Below are 24,406 nucleotides of genomic sequence, written 5' to 3' on the forward strand. Positions count from 1 at the left end.
TAAACATTCAGAACAACACTATCCAGTCAATACTTCTCACTTTTAACTTCAATTCTAAAATTTTATAAACCGTGTCTTCCCCTTTTTTTGCAGATAAACTTTACTTGGTTAAGACCAATATGGCTACATGTAATTATAAAAATGTATTATTATATGAATTTTTAGAACACTAGATATGAAATTGTTAGCTCTAGATGTTTACACTCACATAATGACGATATAGCAGATAGGGAGGACTTAATTCGAACGTTATTTGAAGAGACAAGGAGAACATTTTTTCATCTAGAATATAATTTATTTTGTATAAGGTGTCTCTGATTGTTTACGGAGCAAAAATAGTTATTTGGACGTCATTTGTTGACGAGTTTTTTCGATCTATTCAGTTGAGATTCAAGGAGCCAATTCTGTGACTAATTTCAAAAAGGTAAAACGTATGAAATAAACATTTGCAGTGCAATTTTCATCCCCCTATAACTACGTTAAGTGTAATATTTAGTCATAATTACAATGGCTATGAGGAATTAAAGTATAATTTTCTAAATGTTTTTTTTTTTTTTTTTTTTTTTTTTGAAAGCCCTTGAAAGTGTAAACACAAAGTGCAAGCCACGAGATAAAAAATTAATGTTCTTGACCAAATTTTATTTGGTGCTTCACTTATGTCACCCCACTAGGACTTTGCAAAATATCATAAGTCATCTTATCCGTAATATTTCAATAACACACTGACGTATAAATCTTTCTATCTCGATGATTTAGTTTTTTTAAGTTTCCTCCAAATTTAAAAATGTTTTAATTTTTAGTGTTTATAACTAGAACTACAAAATAAAATGTTCTTAAAATCTGTGATGTGGGCTTATATGACGAGTAAAATATTGTACATTATTAGATGAAACTGTATAACAATACAAACTGTTCTTTGTGACACGTAATGATTCAAATGTTTTCTTATGGCCGTGGAGGCACACTAAATATAATATACAGCTTAATAATATTTTTGTTCACAAGCTCTACTTTTAAATTTAGTTAGAATTTTAACCTGCTGATAAGAATTAAAAGAACAGCTGCGTAATCTTACTGAGTTCTTATTCCGTAGCAGTGCGGAATATGTATATGGTGGCTAAACCAGATTATAGGAGTTCCAGGAAATATTTATTTTAAGCACTTTACTGGTTTTATTGTCTATGATTATACGTTATATATTATAAAATCTAAAAGCTTCTTCCAAAATTGTGGAGACCAATTTTTCTGCTGCTAAGCAGTTCATAAATGCTATATAATTAAATTAAAAAGATGGTTTTTTATAGATTCAGTACTAAACAAGACCTAGGAGAACGCTTTATTTAAACGTATATATCTTTCTTGTTTTAAGCCTTGACAACTGTAACCCCTAAATATTGATAACGATTAATATGTACTTGATTAACTATTCCGTTCGTGAAGAAAATTTATCGATCTATTGGCAATGCAATTAGAATATTTCTATGATATTTCTTTGAGATGTTTCGTTGATGAAGTAAAACATTACGTACGATGAATGTCTTTAAAGTACAGTAAAAGCATTAAATGCTTGGGGATAGTGAGGTATATTTACAGGCTCCCAGCCAGGTGCAAATTAAGACTTAAGTGAGACATTCTCCGCACTTTAATTACGTTCTGAGAATACACAGATCTATCTAACCAAATTGTGTGGTTGCATTGTTCTTTAAACTCCTGTTATTTTCCTCTTGTAACATATTTCTGTTACATTCACTACTGATAAAGATCATTTAAATACACCATAAACGTCTGCACAACAATGTAACATAAATCTAACCAAACTGTGTGGTTGCATTGTTCTTTAAAGTCCTGTTATTTTCCTCTTGTAATAAATTTCTGTCACATTCACTATATATTTATTTATTTATTTATTTATTTACGGCAATACACCATTTTACATAGAAATTGTACAACTGAAAACAACAAAGAATAAAGATAAAGATAAACAGTTTATATTGATAAAGATTATTTAAATACACCATAAACGTCTACACAACAATGTAACATAAATAAATAAGTTTTTGTTGTTCAAGATTGCTGATAATGTTAAGTAGCATCTGGATTTTATTTGTTATGGATTTGTGCCTTAAGTTTTAAAAATACATTAAATAAGAGCAGTACACTTTTGGAACACAAGGTGTACAAGTCTGCAATGTGCATTATAGCTATTGCATATTGTACGATTTAGCAATGTAAATAGGTAAGAAACTTAATGTCAATGATTTCCAACTGCTGGTTGATCATACATTTAATATTAAGATAAAGTAATAGGACAGTTTAAACACTTTTTAAATTATACAAGTTTTTTTCGCTGATGGCATACTATCCCTTAAATCAATAAGTTGTTATAAAAAATAACAATTATATCCTAGTAAAGCTTCGCAATATATTGAATATAAACGGTGTTTTAATATCAGTTACGTTCATAAAACAGTGAGAAAAGAGGAAACCTTCACAAGCTCTCAGGTAATTCCGGTGTTAACAACTAATAATAATTACTCTTCTGCGAAAAACAAACAGTTCTTCGGTCATAAAGGCTTTACTAAGTGTTAGGAAACCTTTTCGCTGTGGGAAATATTGACGTGTTTTTACAGAACATTTTCTAGAACAAGCATTTTATTGTTGATAACTAGTATATTCTTAATTGTATCGTTGATTAATTAATAGAAAACATGTAATGGGTTTGTTCTAAAATTGAAACATTACACATTAATAATTCACGATTTGGTGGTGAAATATACAAACCTAAATTTTTATCGGAAGCCACAATCTCTACAGCTATTGTATTGTGATTTGTGAATACGTTAATTATAAAATATGTTAAAAGTTAAAAGATGTAATGGTCTTTAAGAGAACACTGAAGACTTGTTTAATAGAAAAATGTTTCTACACCCTCAGTGAATTTATTGGAAATAAATAGTCTGTATGTATAGATATAAAAAACTGTACATGTATTTTTGTAATATTTATGACGCCATCCAATGCATGTTATATGTCTGATGGAAATAAAGGATATTTGATTCGATTTAAATAATATATGTTTGTATTTTTGCAATTAGATACAATACAACATATAGCATTAAAAGGGTTTACGTATGTTGAAAAAAATATTCTCCAAAATCTTCGAATTATAAAATATGGACAGTTATAACAATAGCTGTAGGAATAATGAAAAAATGTTCGCTAACGTCTGTCAATTACCATGGAGTGATATGGACGTTTATAAAGCTCAGTTTTCCTCAAATAGAAATGAAGCTTTATACAAAATTTTAAAACTGTATGTCAGATCGTGTTTCATGTATCACGTGGATAGACAGACAGACATAAATAAGGACAGACTGACAGAACTGAAACATTTTGCTAAAGCTCATCTTGTATTGGGAAATTATTTTCCCAAGGAATTTGATTTACTGAAATTTATATTTAATTTAATTAAAACCAAAAGGTCTCAAATTGTAAAATAAAAATAGTAATAAAATTAGTTTTTCAATCTTTTCAGGAAATTTTGAATATTAGTAACTCTGCGACAGGAGGAGAATTATTGCGACTTTCATCCATAGGTAATGTTTATATTTAATTTTTTACGCATTAAATCAGGGGTAAATCCCCCCCCCCGTATTTCTTATACTAACATAATTACTTTTATTACATCACATTGTACTTTTTCTTTCAATGGCCTTATTGAGTAAATTCTTATTCACATTTTTCTGTTGTTCTTACCTAGAAACATATTATACTATACATAGCTACAATGCAATTGGAATAAAATATATCCCTAAAATATCCCATATCATTTGAGTTTTAGTTTTTATAGTGCTACACAATCTTAAATATGCATCCACGTTATAACTCGTACTACATTTTTTAAATCTATAAACTTGCAATAAATATTTGATTTGAGTTACGTGGAAGGATATTTTGAAAGCACTTTTTATATTAAATTATTCTTTTAAAAGTATTGACGTGAATACAAACAATTTAACTTGGGTTTATCTTATAATAGTTGACTGGATTGGATTTGGATACAATAGGCTAGGCATACCTCACAACGCATGTCGTGTAGGAGTATCCAGGCTTCTCTGAGGTCAAATTTCAATGCTCATTTAGTTTTACTACATGAGTTACTTGCACTATGTAAACAAATCATATGATTATACTCAGTATGAAAAAATATATATCATCTGTGATTTTTTTTTTATCAATAAGACCAATGTAAAAACGTTTAGAAACGCTCATTTAAATCACACGAAGTGACGTGCACCATCATTAATTTCGATATTGCCTATATAAAGGCATTATTTGTTTTTGAGGCAAGGTGCAGAAATATATACTAAGAGAAATTAAAGTTTTCTAGTCCATCTATTGATGGTGCTTCATTTACCATCAGGCAAAAATCCCTTCCATTATGTACCAAATTAATCATATAACAAATTATATTGAAGAACTTTTTAATTTGAATCGGAATTGAAGTTTAATTCCTCTGCTCGTTTATAACATGCTCGGAAAGCAGTCATCTATGATTTACACAATTCATTACGCTCAACAGCAACTGCCTGTAATAGCCTATATTTACAATACTAGGTACTTTAATAACTGTAATTGCTCCAAACAACGTACATGAACAAGCCTCTACAATTACAACGCGTGTACTGCCAATTTAATTGAATACAATATTTCGTAACCCATTGATTTATTACCGTTAATCTGTTTGTAATTTTGTACCTTAGTTTCTATAACCATCATAAACAGTAATTTATTTAAACCAGCTAAATTTGTACGTCGAAATAATTATAAATGGGAATGATTTATTGAAATAGAATTAATTATTCTTCATTCAAGATTTATATTCCGGGCCTCAATCCTTTCTAGCAAACAACTTTAAACGGATCAGTTTGATAGGAATGTATTAAAATTCGCCCCTATTTATCAGTATTACAATTTATTTACACTTAAAATTCATAAGAACTGATATTATTAGCAGATTGTAACACAAACTCAGACTTAATCCAATTTCACCTAATGTTCATAAATGTGTAATTTATGAATAATTACACATAAGATACATGAGTACATAAGTAACATTTAATTATTCTGAGATCTCGCGTTGTCCACGCTGTCAGATTTGAATATGGAACATGATTACTGTTGACACTGTTTGAATTACGGTAGAACAACAGTGCAAGTTGTTTGGATATTGCACACAACAGAACAGATTGGGTTAGTATCGTTTAAATTGCTATCCATTAAATATATTTATATTTTATGGCACCTACACGACAGTTGTATTGAACCAGTGTTAGGTAAGAGTATTATTGCATATTATTATCTTACGTTGGTATTAGGGTCAGATAATTATATAGAACTATACTGTTTAGGACTTGTTGGCTGGAGGGGGAATAAGGTTTGTAAGGGTAAATAAACTAAGAAACAGTCGGTTTTCCTGCAGAGACGCAGCTAATTTCTCCACAGCTACTTCTGTTGTTTATTTTCAGAAATCGTCATTTGTGACTGCAAACAAGTAAAAAACACGATTTCCTTCTTTTTTTTGGGTAATTAATTGTTTTAAAAGATTTTTACGTACCCAATGAAACTTTATAAATATGTTAGTTTTGATAAACATATATCAGGAGAATTCATACAATTTTGTACCCAACTAAAAAACTTTAACACCTATTGCAGAAGTATACAAAAATACAGAATAACAATGAGAAAATCAAAATTTAATGCGTGCTAAAATGTAGCAGGTCATTTGAATTATTATGTATTTCTGCAATCAACTGTATCTATTTGTCATCTTTAATACCATTGCTGAGTATGAAAAGATCAATGAATGGAGGTGATAACAATTTTCAATTATTTATCTAGCTATTTATCTTTCTGATTTTCCACAAAAGATATCGAAAAAGGGCTGATCTATAGATTAGAGGTTTGTATAAAATATAAAAATAATATAGAGTCCCGCGAACTGTTAGAAAACTAGTTGCTTAGATAGAAATAAACTTCATGCAAAGTTCATAATATGTTAATCAATTCTCTACAATTCGACTCTATAAACTGACATTGATGCAGACAGAAAGAAATAAAACTTTTCTGGACCTCGAGTAATAGATGTCGCTAATGTTCAGCCAAAAAATTGCCTTCCTAAAAATAAGTTCGTGAGAATTTGCTTCTTAGCTGAGACAGATATAACCACACTCATACCATTAACATACAGCCCAACAATATAAAAACATGTAGTATTATCTTACTGTCAAATATTATAAATAATATTTTTGTTTATTACCTTAGTGTTGCCATCTTCTTAACATTGTTTACAGTAATTAAATGAAGTCGTTCTGACTTTTACGTGATCAACTATGTATATAATTTTTAATTTGAATACATCACATATGAGAAATTATTCAAAATGAATAAATATGGTATTGTTCGTTTGCATTATTCAGGATTCGATCTCCCAAGTAGAGTTAAACTTCTCTCAAAAAGATTGCCCTTTATTAAAGATACAAAGAGATTTTATTTGAAGTATAATATTCGACAACTTTATTTTTATTCTATAATTTTAGAAACGGCTCCATTATTATGTTTTTAGATGAGGATGCCTTTTAACAATAATGGTTTTAACAAATGATTGTGTACGTGTGAAATCAGCAGCTTATTATTCCTTTATAATAATTATTATCTGCTTTTCTACGACAACTTAACTTTATAGAAATGTCGAAGGTCAATATTAGATATTAAGATTTAACTAACTAAAGATTTTCCCAAAATGTATATACAAATATGAAAATACAGCACAGACTGTAACATGAAAAAAATACTGTAAATATAGCGATAGACTCCTAATGTGAAAATGTTTTATGAGTTTTACTATACATTTCTAATTTCCTTATCCACTAAAAGTAATTAACTACTTTAAAAAAATAAAATACAAAAACTGATTAATTCATTTATTGGTTAGAATAATATTACTATTTTCTTGATGATTTATTTTGATTCTGTAGTATCAATTCTTTTAAATGTCTCCAACCATAGTCAATATCAGTATAGTAACATTTCAACATAACGGTTCTTTATGAAGTATAACGAGTTCTTTCAGAAGTAAATTTTAAATTCCAAATATGATTTTCATTATAAATAAAACATTATATTGGTAAGTATCATAATTCTGATAGTACACATGATATAGCATGCACATAACAATAATAGTTGATTTCGGGTGTAAAGAAAGTTTAGCATGTACACAGCAAGTCATTTCTCTACAGTACACAATGACATAAGCTGTAGGACGAAACACACAGACAAAAACAAGAGTTCAACATTTGAGACACAGTTACCACTTTATGTCTAGCTCTGGCCTATATCATGCAGACATGTGTGCCAATAATGTGTGCTTTAAGCATTCAACCAGCTAATTGACAATAATGTTAGTTTAGTTTGTTTAGTTCTGTTTTTGTTATGTATAATATAATTTTTATGTTTATTATAGAAGCGATTTGTTTGAATGCATGTGGAAGTGTTTCAGTTTTATAAAATATGAAAATATATTACATAATTCAAGTTATTAAGCGCAAAAAATATCAATGTATTCTGGAATATTAATATTTAAGCAATAATACACTTTTCGTTTCACCCCTTGTTATTGTTCTATAGTAAGATTCGTTAATCTCATTAACTCAATAAACATATTAAATGTCATTAAACTTTTATAAATAATTTATTTTATACAATTTTTATTATAACATAATATATACAATTATTAATTGTGTGTGTGTGTGTGTGTGTGTGTGTGTGTGTGTGTGTGTGTGTGTGTGTGTGTGTGTGTGTGTGTGTGTGTGTGTGTGTGTGTGTGTGTGTGTGTGTGTGTGTGTGTGTGTGTGTGTGTGTGTGTGTGTGTAGAGTATATAATTATATTTTTTTATGTATGGTAAAACTTGCATTGAAACAGTACTATGTCAACGCTCTAATGTTTTTGATCATTAATAGAAGAGTAATCACGTGTATTCTGGTTACCCAGGGTTACACACAAATGGGTCACCCTGTTTCTTATTCCTCTTACATAGTAGCTTCTTACACTCCATTATTCAGAGACTGGACCCTTATTCGCTAAAATTGACTACACTACATGTATTAGCTTTTCTTGTAGAATATCTCTACTGCTTAAGGTTTATACTTACTTTATGTTGGAATTGTAGCAACAAACATAGTTAACCGTTTAGATTTTTCTACTGATAGATACTTTATTTAAATATTTAATGTTGGCCCTGGAAAAAGTGTATATATAGGTTTTGGCATCCACCTTTCATAAACAAATTTCCGGTGTTCGATATTTCTGGTTTCTATCCTGATTGGGAAGATTTGTATTCTTCAAAAGCATACTTTTGTCTAAAATCTTCCGTAGCTTCAGTTCTTCATTTGGTGTATGGTAAGAGTGGGAACTTCTTGGAAATTTTTTCATTCTACATTTTAAAATATTGGTTTAGTTTCGCTTGTTTTTCTATTAAGAACAGAAAACAACTTATACGCAATATGAAGTAAGCTAAGCAGTTTAGACTGCCTTTCGTGCAAACATTGACAGCTTTGTTTATTGAGATGGACTTTATAAAGAGTTTCAATAGTATTTGCATTGAAATAATAGTTTTAATTCTTAACTTATGCAGTCTGTAATAAAAATTAGATCATCGTTTTTGCAATCTTAATTACACTGATGACCAGTGACTGTATTTTTATTCTTTTCATACTTGCATGTGTCAAAATATGTTTGCGCGTCTTTAGTAAACTTCACCTAAACATCGTTTACAGCTCATTAATGTCATTTAAACGTGTTTGTTAAATATTACAATAACTATTTATTAGGATTTTAAATATACCATGAACCTTTTCCAATAGTTTCTTGATAAAAACCTAAATCGGACTCAAACGAATATAAAAAAGAAGTACGCGATTCAGGTTAGCAATTTTTGACATTAACGCTTAGCAACGGCTTTAGTGATTAATTTTTATTTCCTGGCCAACCACTATCGTCTTCATAACGAAATCTCTTTGGCATTATAGTATTACAATGTTGACTCAAAATCCCTGTTTGTTATCTTATAATATATGTCTATAAGGTACTTATAAATTATAAAAATGTGAGAAAATATGTTTAGATTAATTGTTTAAGAACCGTTTAAACTTAATTGAAAGTATCTAACAACACTTATATTTAAATTCTCATGTCTCAATATAAAAGTGATCAATATCAATATGGTATAATTTATAAACACTGTGAAGGAGGAAAAGTTTACTCAATAGTTCAGCAGCGCAGGAGGTTTAGGAAAACATAATGGTCTATTTAGATCTGTATCTGATTAAAAAACCAAGTACAATTATGTAATTAAACCAAGAAAATGTATATAATTAAGTGCATTTGTAGGTCTTGCCAAACCTTAGATATTTGCTTTAACAACTACACCATTACCAATATAAATGATTTATCTCATCCATAAGTATTAGACTTTAAATGGTAATTTTATGTACGTCACAAATTTTATGTCAAATTCATATGGAAATACACGGTTTAATAATCAATGTAGAACTAAATGTAATTATATATTCCATGTTTCAAAATAATAATATGGATAATAAATAAATATTAATTACTTGTTAATTATTTAAACCAGTAGTTTATATAAATGCGTATAAAGTTTTGAGAACCAAAAATGAAATGACTTTATTACGTTGCGAAATATTATATGGGTGGGCATCTAGTGAAACAACCTATGTCGGAGGCAATGAGCAACGAATGGAGTATTTTAATAAAGACCGAAATTGTTCCATGATAGTACTCAATTACATTTGCTGAAAATGCGTAGTTATTGACATGGCTATTGTTTACCTTTGTTATAAAGGGTAAAAATAAATACTTTTTATTTTTTTAAGCAGTTTCTATTTCCTGGTAGCACACAGAGGACTTCATCAGTATAAAACTTTTTGTTTATTAAATAATTCTTGCAGTGGCCATGTCTAGCAAGGTAAATAATTACACTTTTCAAGTTATATCTACCCAAGCCTCAAAAGAACCTGTCAATCGCGGCGCTGGGACTGCCGAGTAGTTTCTTGCAGAGAGCCACTTACGGATGTGGTCATCATGAGCTCATTTATGCAGTGTGATCACATCCTGAGATTGGCCAATCACGTAGGCTGGACAGGACATATAAATCACCAAGTCGGGTTTACTTTTGTCGTCAAGGGGTCACCCGACACATTGCATGGATTACAAAAATTCCCCGACACCCACTGAAACTGAACTTCTCATCGACTAAGGAGCCTAGCGCGGAAAAGGTTTGGAAACAATCACAGATTCATTTTTTTGTGATCTGGTTTCATAATGTCCAAGAAATGTCACTTGTATACCATAGAATATCAGTATAAACACATTATGGTAGCTCATCCTGACTCCTAGTAAAGAACTGGCAGAGATAACACATAACTCAGCCTGGACTATAGTGCAGTTGTATCAGAGATATTGGGAAATGTTAGAACATTTCCTATATAGATTTTTTACAATATAGAACATTTTTTACAACTATAATAGATTATAGTTGTAAGAACGACTAAGAAATACATTTTGTTATAAAATTTTGTAATAAATTACTGGAATTATTGGACCCGTAAAACTACGACAGAACCTCATCAATATCTTTAGTTGCCTGTAGCTTAAAAATCTTTTGTGTAAAAACAAAACCGTCATAAAGGCAGGTTAATTATAAATAATATAATACTACCGAATTTGCATTGTTTTTAATAATTACACTCGGTATTGTGTAATTATAGCGAAGTGGAATAACAGAGTAATCCTCTTATTGGCGAAAGAGTTATAATCCTTCTCAAGCCTGTATCGTGAACAATATTATAATTATTATTCTCCTTTATTGAATGCTCTAAAATTATATATCATTACAATTACCAAATTCACATAATCTCTGTCATTTACAGTGAAAATTTGTGCTCCATGAGCTAGTCTGTAAGCTAGATCAAAAACAAAAAAGAATTTTAAATTTTACCGTGAGTAAAATGCCTCTTCATAGAGAAAATATTGTAAGCCGTTTGTTTATTGAATCAGAATTAAAAATCTTTCCGACAAAATTTTACGTAAACACAATATTTACGTAAACAACATTTTACGTAAATACGATAAAATACACTTTTGAGATATAAATATATGGCAATCAAGATGTCCGTTTTTAGCATATCTAAGTACTTCATGAGATAATAATTGATATTCTTTTGGAAGGATAAATAATCGATGAGTGAGTGAGACAGTGAGATGAAGTCTTGTAAAATCCGAAAAAAGCATGCAACTACAGAACAGTTACAAATTAAGTTTGTAACCGCTACTGACCGCTGATTGAGGTCGGAAGCACTTAAGTGCTTCACGACTGCGTGTCAGTGGCATAGCTGAGTGACGTAGTAATGGTATAATTTTTAAGTTCTTTTGTATTATTAATGTATTGGTTTAGAGACCAGTCATAGTAAATACAAAACATAAGACATGTAACTAACAAACAATAAAAGATAATATACTGATAATAATAAGTTATAATATTAACATGGTGTAAACAAAGTCCTTGCAATCTATTTTATAATTCCAGTATTCATTTACTAAGTTTAATTTTATAAATTAAGCAAAAACAATCAATATTAAACTATTTAGAACAGGAAATACATTGTAAACGTTTCAAACTTTAAACCAACATAACGTTATAAAGAGTGAACCCTTTACTGTATTGTACTTTACTGATAAAGACCTTTAATTTGATGTATTATTCTACCTTAGCTCTCATTTAAGATTTTTTCTGGATCATTGCAGGCCATCCCATTGACATGAAAAAATCATAGATACTTCAAAAAGTAGTCTTAAAGGTGCAGTAATAATGTACCGGGTTTTATTACTTTACTTATAATCGTTCTGGAATTATCAAGCGCGTGCGGGACTTTCTTACACCCTGTATAATTTTCCAATAAAACAATTATAACTGAAATCCTCTAATTTTTATACAAAGCTGGTTAAAACAATCCACATTGGTGTGGTGACATTTGTTACAAAATTTGGCCAGTGTGAAGAAAAAATACCTACTGTATTAGTTGTTAAGCTATACTTTATCATAAATAAAAATGAAAGTAATAATAAATAATTACGGTACAGATTTTACAAAATGTTTACGCAAAAGACATTTATATAAATAGTACGTTTGAAACTAATATAATTCTGGTATATTTGTTTAATACCATGTGTTACATATGAGAACATAAAAACATATCAGGCGAAGTTTTCAACTAATGTAAGTATGTCGGTATCATACTGCACGATAACATAGAATTTAGAGTCTGTTTAACGTATTTATTCTGGATTAACGAATCGAAACTGTTAACAGAGAGTATAAACATCATGAACATAGGGAGTTATTTATATGATAATACTTTTTGCATACACAGTTTATCCTTCTTGCACCGATGCATCATTAACCATCCTCTTTATGCAGTAATAAATATGTAGTAATAATATTTATGTGATTTTCAATGTAATGTTAGTATAGTTTAAAAAACCATACCTGAGTTGTAAATCATATTAAGAATAGAAGTGTAATGTATTTATGTAGACTTGCAGCCTGAATACACCTATTAAATGATAAACAAATCTTTATACAATAATTATTATGTCAAATAAAAATGTGTACTAATGTAACTTGTGAAATATTAATAACTTAAATTAAACTATAAATATTTAATCCATAGAGAAATTTGTGGTTTTGTATTAAGTATGTATGAAATTTATATCGGTAATCGTGCTGAATTGCAAAATAAAGTGTACTCTTCCGTTAAATTTAGCTTGGGAACAACTAATTAGGCCCTCACAATTAATTTTGCAACCATTGTCCAACTTACCAGTTGTAAAAAAACATATCAACAGTTTATGAATAGGGCTGCTACAAATTAAATATAGGTATTGTGCCGTTATTATATACCTATTTGTTTATTAGCAATCATGTTACCAGTTACTGATGGCGAGAGAAAAGAAGAGACCTGGATTCTGGCCTATCTGAAAATTGCAGGCGCTACTAATAGTATGTTGCCGCGCCTAGTTTCGTAATTCCATTATTGTTTCACTGTTTTGATTGATTTGCGGCCTAATTGTTATGTTTTATAAGATAATTAAAATGACGGTACTGTTTTGATCAATTAAAATTGAGCAAAATTTATGTTTGTAATAAATTCTAATGATTAGGCTCTACAGTGGTTGTAAACAAACAATAATTAAAGGAATGAATTGCTGAAATTGAAGATTTTTTTATTGTTAATATAACAATTACTAATGTTCATATATGTATAATGTAAATGTAGTGCTTTCATGTATATAAAATTTAACATTGATACCTTACTGACTAACACAATATTGAATATTGCCACATTACTAAAAACAAATAACTCCATTTCTAGGATAAACAATTCACAGGGTTGACTGTGGGGCGAAGCGCCTGAAATTACCGCGCGGCAACACACTAGTACACAGCTGTGCGCCGGCACGGGCCAGGTCTCTTCTTTTCTCTCGCCACCAGTAGTATTAAAATTGTACGATGATTTTAGAACTCAGTTCTTTCATCTAATTGGCAAACGTAGTATTCATTTCCATCTTTTGACTCCTATATAATTTTGAACAAGTTTAGGAGCATGTCTAGTTAAAATAATTGTATTTACAACGTCACAGCTGAATTTGCATAATTACTCCGATCAATACACAATAGAAATGCGCGGGTCTTAAAAACTTAGTTCAGTCAAAGGCGTTCACTTCTAGACTTTTTCATATACTTCCGATCTAAGATATTTCAAGTACCGATGTAGAGTTTGTTTTATTGTCCTTATGAAAAAATATACATTTATAGCACTAAGAAGCATACTTGAGTTAAACTGTGTGTATGCTTTCGACCGCATAAGTTAAATTAACTGACGATATCACAGTTAAGTTTTCCTTATTTCACTGCCAAAAAACCTATATAAGTATCTAGCTCTTTGAATAGCTTTGTCAAAAGCGTCTACTTGCTTTTGTAATCAACTTTAAGTCTTAAAAAAACTCCAGTGGCATAGTTGGCCTTGTTGTCCCAATGAAGTAAATATAGATACATACATACGAAGAACTGAGAAGCCTTTCACGGCCTATGGGTCTTCCTACCTACTACCTATATACTTCCGGTAGACGGGAGAAATGGTTTTAAGTTTATGCAACATTGAACAATAGTCGTTTTTAAGGTATTGCGTTAGAGAAACATTGTTGTTTTTCAAACTATATGCTGAAAAAAATGGATCGTTGAGGTATGTTATACTTCATTCCTCTGTGTTTCTATAAGCCTATGTTTAAATCCTATATCATAATGTTAAGGATATCCTTCAGTTAGGAGTTCCCTGTGAAATTTGAAACGATTCACAGCTTTCTTTAGGTTGGTTTTATATCAGTGTTTACATAGTATTCACAATGCATTAGATGTTTTAAATTCGTCACTGGTGCAATCTGTAGTAAAGTTTAATTTAATTTTTATTTGCTTTTATCGTAACAGTACTGATTAATCACTGTACCCTTAATATTTTGTAAAATGTAAATGTAAATCAATGTTTCAGTCTAGATGTGGAACTTAAAGCTGAAAGTGTTTAAAAAAATGTAATGTCATTTAAATTTGGATTTTAAAATAAAAATACAACAATATTTTGCAATTAAAAAATTTAATTTTTCTCTTCATAGAAATCTTTCTTGAATTTAATGTAATATTCTTTAAAAATAATTAGACGACTTGGTCAAGATGTTCTTAAGAGTAGCAATGTTCTTCAATTTTATCAATAAGATTAGTGCAATGAAGGTAGTGGCGATTATACTGTTAAAGGCTTGGTACCAAACTTCCTAAGCCATGATAGAGAATAATTTAATGAAATGAAACTTATTATCTAGAAATTAGTTAAAATAATGACTACATTTTACATAGTTTGCTTACATCACTACAGTCCATTGATGTTTACAAGGAAGGGTTTGGAAAGTTTCTAATATTAACGCATGCCTAAGACTTAAACAGCTATTTACTTCAAAACCCCATTGGTAGTTAACGCGGTTTCACCTTCGGAAAGCCTTTTATTTAACTAGCAAACAGATTTTATATCCTTTCACAGACCTATAACATTTATTTTCATCTACAATGTAATCAATACTTTCTCTTAGAGCAATCAAAAACCTTACAGTGAAATTAAATACTCTTAAGCAGGGTTTCCTTTCTAAAACTGCCCGTACTTATTCCTGGAGGCATGTGGTCGAATTCATATAGATATCTCATTATCTAAGTGTTGGTACGAATGTTGCAAAAATAATACTTGGAACCCTGTGTAGCAAGATTGTAATTTCTACATATAAAGGAAGAATATTACTATCCAAAATCAAAATTAGGAATATAGAATTCATACTGAATTCATTCACAATATTTTCCGTCAAGGATGAGACACCCATTATACATTGGTTTGAATCATGTTTGAAACGAGAAAAGACAGGAAAGGGAATTAACAAATTATTGTTTCGTAAATGTATCGTGAAGGTTTATAATCGAATGTTATTTTTCAGAACTTTGGAACCTAATCGTTAAAGGATAGGGTTTTATGATTGTAATATAGTGTTTTTTTTTACTGCCGTCCATCAAAACTGTGTAGCGTGGTCGAGCATATTTCTATCATTTTATGTGATGCATGAAGGGTAAGTTTTTAGAAGGAATAAACATATTTTCATTTGCTTTCATATTAATAGAGAATGGGATGAACGAAGCATGCATTTCACGCACAGTAGTTAAAATTCGTTAATATATTACCTACATGTCCATTGGTTATGTAAAAATATTTTATCTACTTTAATACAATGTCTTTATTCGTATATCCGTGGGTTTTATATACAAGTAAAAAAATTTGTCTATAGTTACTTGCAGAATATGTACAAAGAAATTATATAATCAATATATTTATTGTAAAATATGGGCTTCTGCACTAGAAAGATATTGATATATTTAAAAGTTAGTGTCTATGAAGCCTAATTGGCAGAAAGTTTACTATAGTATTCTTACTGACAAGTTATGACGAAATCAGATTCCTGCCTATGTTTGCATGAGTATGCACAATAACTTTAGATAGTAAAAAAATACGGTATAAAAATATTCCTCTAAATATACAAACATATTATTGAGTGTCACTCCCTGGACCAGGAAGTACTCCGCCTTTTGACAAACTCCAAGACTCACCTGCTGACCGGGAGTTTGACGTACGTTTACCTTGTCAATTCTATTATTATCGCTCTATCTCTGAGGGTTATTTCCGTTAACATGTGCAGTGCCAGAGTGATCTGAGTGAACCAGTTTAAGATCATTTAACTAATGTGCAATGGTATTATTGGAGATATAACCGAGGATAGGCTTTGACAAACAGTCAATACCATCAGATCATCAACTAAGTTGAATACAACCTAAGGCCAACTATAGTTGCCTTTGTTCCTTTGTCACTTGGCTGTCAATTAATTAATGATCCTTCCTCAGAACCCGTCAGCCTTACATATTACCTAGACTGCACATCATTTATACTGCATTCTCTTTGACGCTTCCTGTCTTAGAGGGCAATAGTGGTAATATGTGCAAATCGATATTGAAATCAGTAGTATACTGAATTTGCTGTAAGCTATAACCTATATAGTACCCCGTATTTGTTATTTACATCCATATATGTTACAAAAAAGATTACAATGATATGCATATTTTGTTAAGTTATGGGTTACTAAATTCCATAAAATTGTTAATCAGTTGTATTTTCCGTATGTAATAGTTGTATATATATATATATATATATATATATATATATATATATATATAATAATTTAAGCAACATATGTATACGACGATTACTTTTTATAGTTAGTAACAACAGTTAAAATGAAGAATTTAAACTAGCTGATGCATTGAAATCGAAATCATGTACTGAACATAACACTTACTTTGTTTCGATTACTGTGAAATTCCAGCAATGCTAGAAAATGAAGATGTTTTATTCGTTTACTAACGAGATGATTGAAATCTTGATAGTTTTTTTATCACTTTCTATGTAGTAATTGTGTAAAACACGGTTTAAAAGTTTAAATAAATAAAATAATTGAATTATTCCAGATCTAACATTCAACAGGCATGCCTTAATAATGTATAAGTTATTCCAGTATATTCTTTTGTAAACATATATAATGATAATATGTTTGTACGCCTAACATTAAAATATTGCAAATTATTTTGCACTCATTCAAATAAGTTATATTAAATTTACGTTAAGTTGATGAAATCAATGTTGTTATATTAATAAAATAATCAACACTTCCCATTTCACCAGTGTCAGTGAAATTCCATATGCTAAGAAGATAAGATGTTTCATCAGATTAATAGGATGAGAAGGATTTTCAGGGAAGACTGTGTACAAAGCTGTTAAAAGATTGAAGTGATTTTGTAACCTATGGCATTATTACACATTTAAACATAGTTCTGTTTGAATAAAAAATTTGAAAACATACAAATATTTATAGTTTGTTATTCAATTGGAAAGTGCCTATTCCTAAGATAAAATCGATAAGTACTATCTTTAATGATAATTTTATTAGTTTATATGATAATAATATATTATATAATTGGTTGAATCAATTTCTAAGTAATCTTTTTAATTCAAAACACTTTAAGAGGGGTTTTTAGTTTTTAGTATGAACCAGAACAGCCAGAATGTACCTCGTAGAGTTGACAGAAGTTTAAACATATTAGTCAGGTTTTAATAGATCGTAGAATGCAATACAGCGATTGGGTTTACCGACTTTACTATAAAACCATAGAGACGTTCCTCAAGTAAGTTCCTTGGGATATGTTTTTATGTTTAATATGAGTACCTCCGATCTCCTCAGAGGTCTGAAGAACTGCTCTATCAAATGATGTGCATATTACTATTACGATCTGAAACTTACTGAAGAGACAATTATTCATATCTTTAATGACCTCATTGTATGATTCATTGTATATCCTCATGGCCAGAAGCATAGAAATGGCGTTGAACTGAGCATAAAATAATAGTGTGTTTTACATGGCATTACATATTTTATGCAGAAGCTTAGTGGGAACCGAGCTACACAGCATGTATGAAAGTGTTTTGCTCTTATTAAAATATACCAATACAACTTTATATTTCAACCCTAATCCTTGATAGTGAACTTTCATTTTTGATTTGGTTAATCGTGCTACACGATGATTGGTCGATATTTTGTCAATATTGATAAAGGAATAAAGGTAAGGATCGTCTTATTACAACAGCCAGCTCTAACTCTTAACCTGCCTACCAACGGCTTAAATGTAATATCCGAACCCCTACCAATGACTAGGCAGGCAGAATCCCTCAGCATTCACCATTCAAGCAACAGCGACACCCAACGTTGCAAGATTCGGTTATATTGCCACCACAAACTTACCCGCTACACTGCACCATTAATGAATGTGTGGAAAGAATCTATAAAGTTATAATCCATGAAAACAAGTTATTTCAGTATTTTATTACTGCAACCCGACGTATACAGCTAGGAATTTAATAGGATTCTAAGCATACTTACTATTATATTGTCTAGAGAATAGTTTTACCTAAGTGTACGACAGACTGAGGTTCTTTGTTTGAAGGTTATTTTTGACGATGGAAGGATTGTGAAGGAAACAGGATTTTCCGGGCATTTGCCATCGTTCAGTGAAACAAGAAATCAGTAACACTACGTTTCGAGATCTGCAATGTGATCTCTTCTTAGGTAATAACTAACCTAATACATAAGTACAAACTAGGTTAAAATAAACAAATCATACCAAAGCAGTGTGGCACGCCTAAGTCAGGAATCACAACCACCATGTTGTTTGTCAAATTCACTAACTATAAAAACATGCACTTAATAAAATACATAATAATAGACTGAGGTTATTGCATAAGTTTAGGAACAGCAACAGCTGACAAGATATATCAATTCTTTTTCTTAAAAAAGGACTATAGAAAGGTATGAAGAACTTATTTCTGGATACGTATGCTCGTTTATGCATTATAAGAATTATATATAATTTAAATCTCTTAATTACGTTTGGTTATTTACGTTTGAATAGTATCTAATACTATTGTTTTTATTTTAAGCTAGTAGTATAGTACAGTTTATAATAATACATAAATATGTTAGCTACCTACAATTTAATGTAGGCTAGTAACCTTTATTGTAGTTATACATTGTTATTCAGTAATAATAATTTGTTACAATCATACTGCACAAATTTTAGACAATCTTCACTTCAAACAAACCGATAAATAATTAAATTGATTATTTATTTCAAGCATAGTATGCAACTAAGACTTTAAAAAATCATAGGACTTGTTATGTTCCCCTAAATTCCAGTCCAAACTCTCACACTCAACCCTCATATGTATATACTTCTATCACAGAATTTTTTGAAAATATGTTTCTTTTGAATTCTATGAAAAATAAAGTGTCTCTAGTTGAAAAAACTTTTATTTCACAGCAAACCACTTGAGACATCCTAACGGCGTCGTTATCTTCCGGCAACAATCGACTCTGATATTTCCACAAAGACTTGCGGTGTTTTGACATCAGCTTTTAGAAGTCAACTCAAACTATTGTACTGAACGTTTAAGGCTTTCTTCTTTTACCCTCGAAAGTTTTTAGTTTTGCAAGATAATGAAACTTTAAAGAAAAGAAGTATTGGGTTATGCAGTTTTAGTTTTATAAAGTATTTTATTACTAAACAGCCACTAACAATTCCACTTATAACCTGTTGTATGGAAAAATATAAAAGATTTTTTAATTTTTTTTAGTTTTCAATTTAAACATTGTGTACTCTCTTATACATTTAGTAATCTCACCAGCTGAGAACTAGAATATTGAAATATATATATATATATATATATATATATATATATATATATATATATATATGTATATATATATATATATATATATATATATACACACACACACACACACACACACATATGCTACAAATTATATCGTCTAAATCTTCGATCAAATACATATGTAATATACAGATAACTACGATGTATATGCTTCAGTTAGTACTTGGGTAACCCCACAAAGACAGAGTGAAAAATAATTTGAAAGTCAACCCTGATATTTTTAGTTACAAAGAAAACAAAAATAGCTAATTTAAGATCGTTGTTTTTTACTAAAAATTATTTATTGTAATAAATAAATCTTTTAAATCTCTTCTAGAAAAACAGTTTCAGTAGAATGATTACATAGGCTTATTATTCAAAACTTAGATATTTATGATGTTCGTTTTTTCAGGTTATAAATCATCTACGAACAATCTCCCATGAAGTGAAAGTTTAGGTAAATTACCACACTGCAGTTTATAACATCGTTGTGCTAGGTTGTAGTAGTTTTTAATAAAACAACTTGTGGCATAACATGATTTTTTAAATCATTATATCGTTTACATTCCATTTAAATTCATTTTTTCTAAAATCTTATGGTAAGTTAAATAACTGTGGGTATGGTAAAAAATGCAGAGTATATAATTAGTTATTTTATATATTTAAATTACATTACTCCATCGTGATAGTAGGATTCACGCCAGTCAATTCCAACAGAGCCACACGTTGAGGTGTGTAGAGCAAACTTTGCTGGTACCAGCAAGTGAGTAATTATTCTTGGGGGAAACCGGAGAGCATTGTTTGTGGGTTTTATTTATCGTTGCTCTGAGCCTTTGTGATGTCGGAAGGTCCTTAACTCTAATTTGGTTCTTAAAAACCTTTTGCATTTGTTACGTGATACTCAAAATACAGGTTTGTAAGTAAATAAATAAAATTTTTATTCCTTGAATCTAATTACTTTTACTAAATAGAAACATAAATATGCGCTTCTGTACTTGAAGTATTCTTAACATTTAAAATTCATTTCCATGTTTTCAAAACTATTTATTTAAGTAATTAACAATGTTACTAGTATATTAGTAATTCATATTCAATAATATCACATAAAGAACTCAAAAAAGAGTTGCAACCCCATAATAGATTTTGAAATATACGTTACTTATGTTTTAAATATAAAAAAAAAATAAGCATTTTACACGAAGATAAATTCTGAAATAGGTTTGAAATCCCTGAATAAACTTTATTTTGTTTTCAGCCTTCTTGGAAGGTGATGTGTAAAATAAATCTCCATTAACTCTTGATATTATAATGACAACGAAGATGCCTTGGACCGGAGAAATAACCTTCAGAGAGAACTAAAATTTTTCAGAACGAAAATAGTATAAATGTGAATGGTTTGCAAAAACTTTGACTAAGTTCAAATCTCCAAAAACCTACATCAATTTGACTAATTTTTATGGGAAAAAAATGTTTGAAATCTGAGGGAGGATTTGATGAAAAATGTAGGAATATTTTAGAGTTCAGAAGAAAGGTAATTTAAAGTTAACTGAGTTGAACTAACTCTTGACAGTTTTAGCTGCTGCAATTTATCAAAGAGGTAGAAATATTTGCTTACATTTAAATTGTGCAAAATACCAAATTAAATTCGCTTGATCAGTAGGAAAATATAGATTAAAGACGAGTTTTCTATCTAATTTTTGCTACACACTGACGTTGCTCCATACCTTTCAACCCATTAAAAATACCAAAGGAATGCTTTTATGAAACCTACATTAACGAAAAAATGCTGTGGAGTCTGTGTATGTAGGAAATTCAAAACTGGATGCCTTGACATTGAGTGTGACATATTTACTGCATCTAAATAAAACAGTTTAGCACACTTTTCTCTATTCGGGTTGGAGATCACAAAGAACGGAAGTCGATTATATTCGACCAAAGTAATCCTTTAAATTATACGTATGTATATATTTTCTTTATTGGAGGTAATAAATCCCCAAACCATTTGTAGGTCAAGACCCATCGTACACTGGAAGTAGTCGTAATTTACTCTTTTTTATTTTTTTCTAACGGCATTACCATTTTATTGAGTAAATCAATACAATATAATGATTCACAAAGCAATTATTCAGTCAATAACTTGTAGAAATGGATTAACAATAGCAAAAATAGACTAACAAGTAAATAAATAAGTTGAGATTGATAACGAAATTACATAATCCTTGGGTTACCCCAAACATAAATGATTTACAAACGATACTAGACTAAATAAATACTATTATGATACGTGCAATCCCTAATATGTAATGTACATGCATTCCAAAAATCCAAAGATAAGATTACTTAAATGGTTGATTAATAAATTAGTTGAGTTAAAAAACGAGAAAACTAAACCTACGATCTGCCAAAAACAAAAAATTTAATATACAGGCAATCCTAAAAAAAAATAATACTATTGTGATACATGCCATAGAGTCTATATAATTTTAGTGCATTCTGACAATAAAAAAAAAGACTGAGCGATCGATTACATAAACCATGCAGTCTAAAATGAATGCTCAGATAAGTAACAGATTTGGCCATACAACAGCGACTAGATAACTACTCTTTACTGAGGATTTTCATAACGTTCTTCCTAAATGCTTGAGAGAGAAGAGTTGAAGAAATCTACCGAGCTGGAGATAGCGCAGCCGACTCTCTGGATCCGGGCCAAGTAGCAGTTCCAGTCGTAGGAGGTAGGATGGTGGTTTCTCCAGAACAGCTCTTGAGATCTTATACCGGATAGCACACGAAAATTAATCTTCTGGAGCAATTCAGGACATTTAATTACACCATTGATCGACTTGAAGAGGAACGGCGCATCTTGCAGCTTCCGGCGGACCGCTAGTGGAGATAGTTAGACCCTCGACATTAGATTGACTGGGACCTCACAATAATTCATACCCTGACGCACTCCCACCACTCTGACGAATTTATCTTGGATTTTTTGTAAGTCTGAAATTAAACCAATGTGATAAGGAGACCATACGACTGCAGAGAATTCCAGGACCTGTCTGACCAGGGCACAATACAACAATTTAAGAGCTTTTTGGCTGGTTTAGTCCTCTAGTTGATCTCAGTATATATCCCAAGAGGACGGTTGGCTTTTAGCATAGATATCCTGAACAAGCATGTCCGAAGAAAGAGTTTGCGTTAGTGTTACTCCGAGATCCCTGACATAAGTAACTCTTTGTATGTGTAGATCTAAGAGGGAATAACTAAAAAAGATCGGGTTCTTGCTCCTTGTGAAAGGTAATGACGTTTGCATTTCTTCATGTTTATAACCATTGAGTTAAAGGTGCACCAACGATCCAGCTCAATAAGATCCCTCTGAAGGGAGAGGCAGTCTTCAAAGCTCTTGATAACTCGAACCAGTTTAAGGTCGTCTGCAAACATCAAGATACAGTATTGCATAGATGGAAGCTGCTATATCTGCTTCATAAACGTTGAAGAAGAAGGGGCCCCATATGACTACCTTGCGGCACTCCAGATAAAGCCAAAAAGAACTCAGAGACCGCAAACTCATATCTCACCGCAAGGCGTCTGTTAGTCAAATAGCTCTCGATCCAGTTCAATAGCTGACCATCAATACCATAATCCTTCAACTTCGCTATCAGGAGAAACATGGCTTATCAAGTCGAAGGCTTTAGTCATGTCTATGTAGATCACATCCACTTGAAAATCCATCCTTGAAAGATGTTAATATAAGGTCTTGGAGGAGAATCAAAATTAGTGGAAGTGGATCGACCTGGCATGAAGCCATGTTGGAAGGGTGGAATAATAGAAATAAAAAAGTTTTGTAGGACATCCAGAACTAGGCTCTCAAAGATCTTAGCGATTGCAGATACAATAGTTACGGGTCTGTAGTTAGTGACATTTCTAGCGTCTCCAGACTTATAAAATTGGGATGATATGACCGAGTTTAAATATATCTGGAAAGACACCTCTCTGTAGGGAAACATTAAACAGAGCCCAGAGCGGCGTGGCAAGTAGGTGGCTGGCTCCACGGAGAACAGAAGGAGGGTATACCATCTGGCCCACAGCCTTTGCTGGTATCGAGAGAATCTAGTTTTTCCTTGACTGAATCTTTGGAGAGTTGGATTGAAGTCCAGGTTTGAGAGCTCTCATACTTAAAAGATGGGGAAGGAACAGGCGGCTGCTGTAGGTAAACAGATGAGAAATACCTGGCGAGAAGTTAGCCTTCATGGTAAAGTTCTCTTGCTGAGCCGTGTTGAGATTTTCCGGAGTTGCAAAACCTCCAAAACTGGCTAGGATCAGTAACTATTGAATCTTCAGTCCGTTTGATGAATTCCTGGAAGCATGATGTAGCTTG

The sequence above is a fragment of the Homalodisca vitripennis genome, chromosome 2, assembly GCF_021130785.1.
Source record: "Homalodisca vitripennis isolate AUS2020 chromosome 2, UT_GWSS_2.1, whole genome shotgun sequence".
Lineage (NCBI taxonomy): Eukaryota > Metazoa > Arthropoda > Insecta > Hemiptera > Cicadellidae > Homalodisca > Homalodisca vitripennis.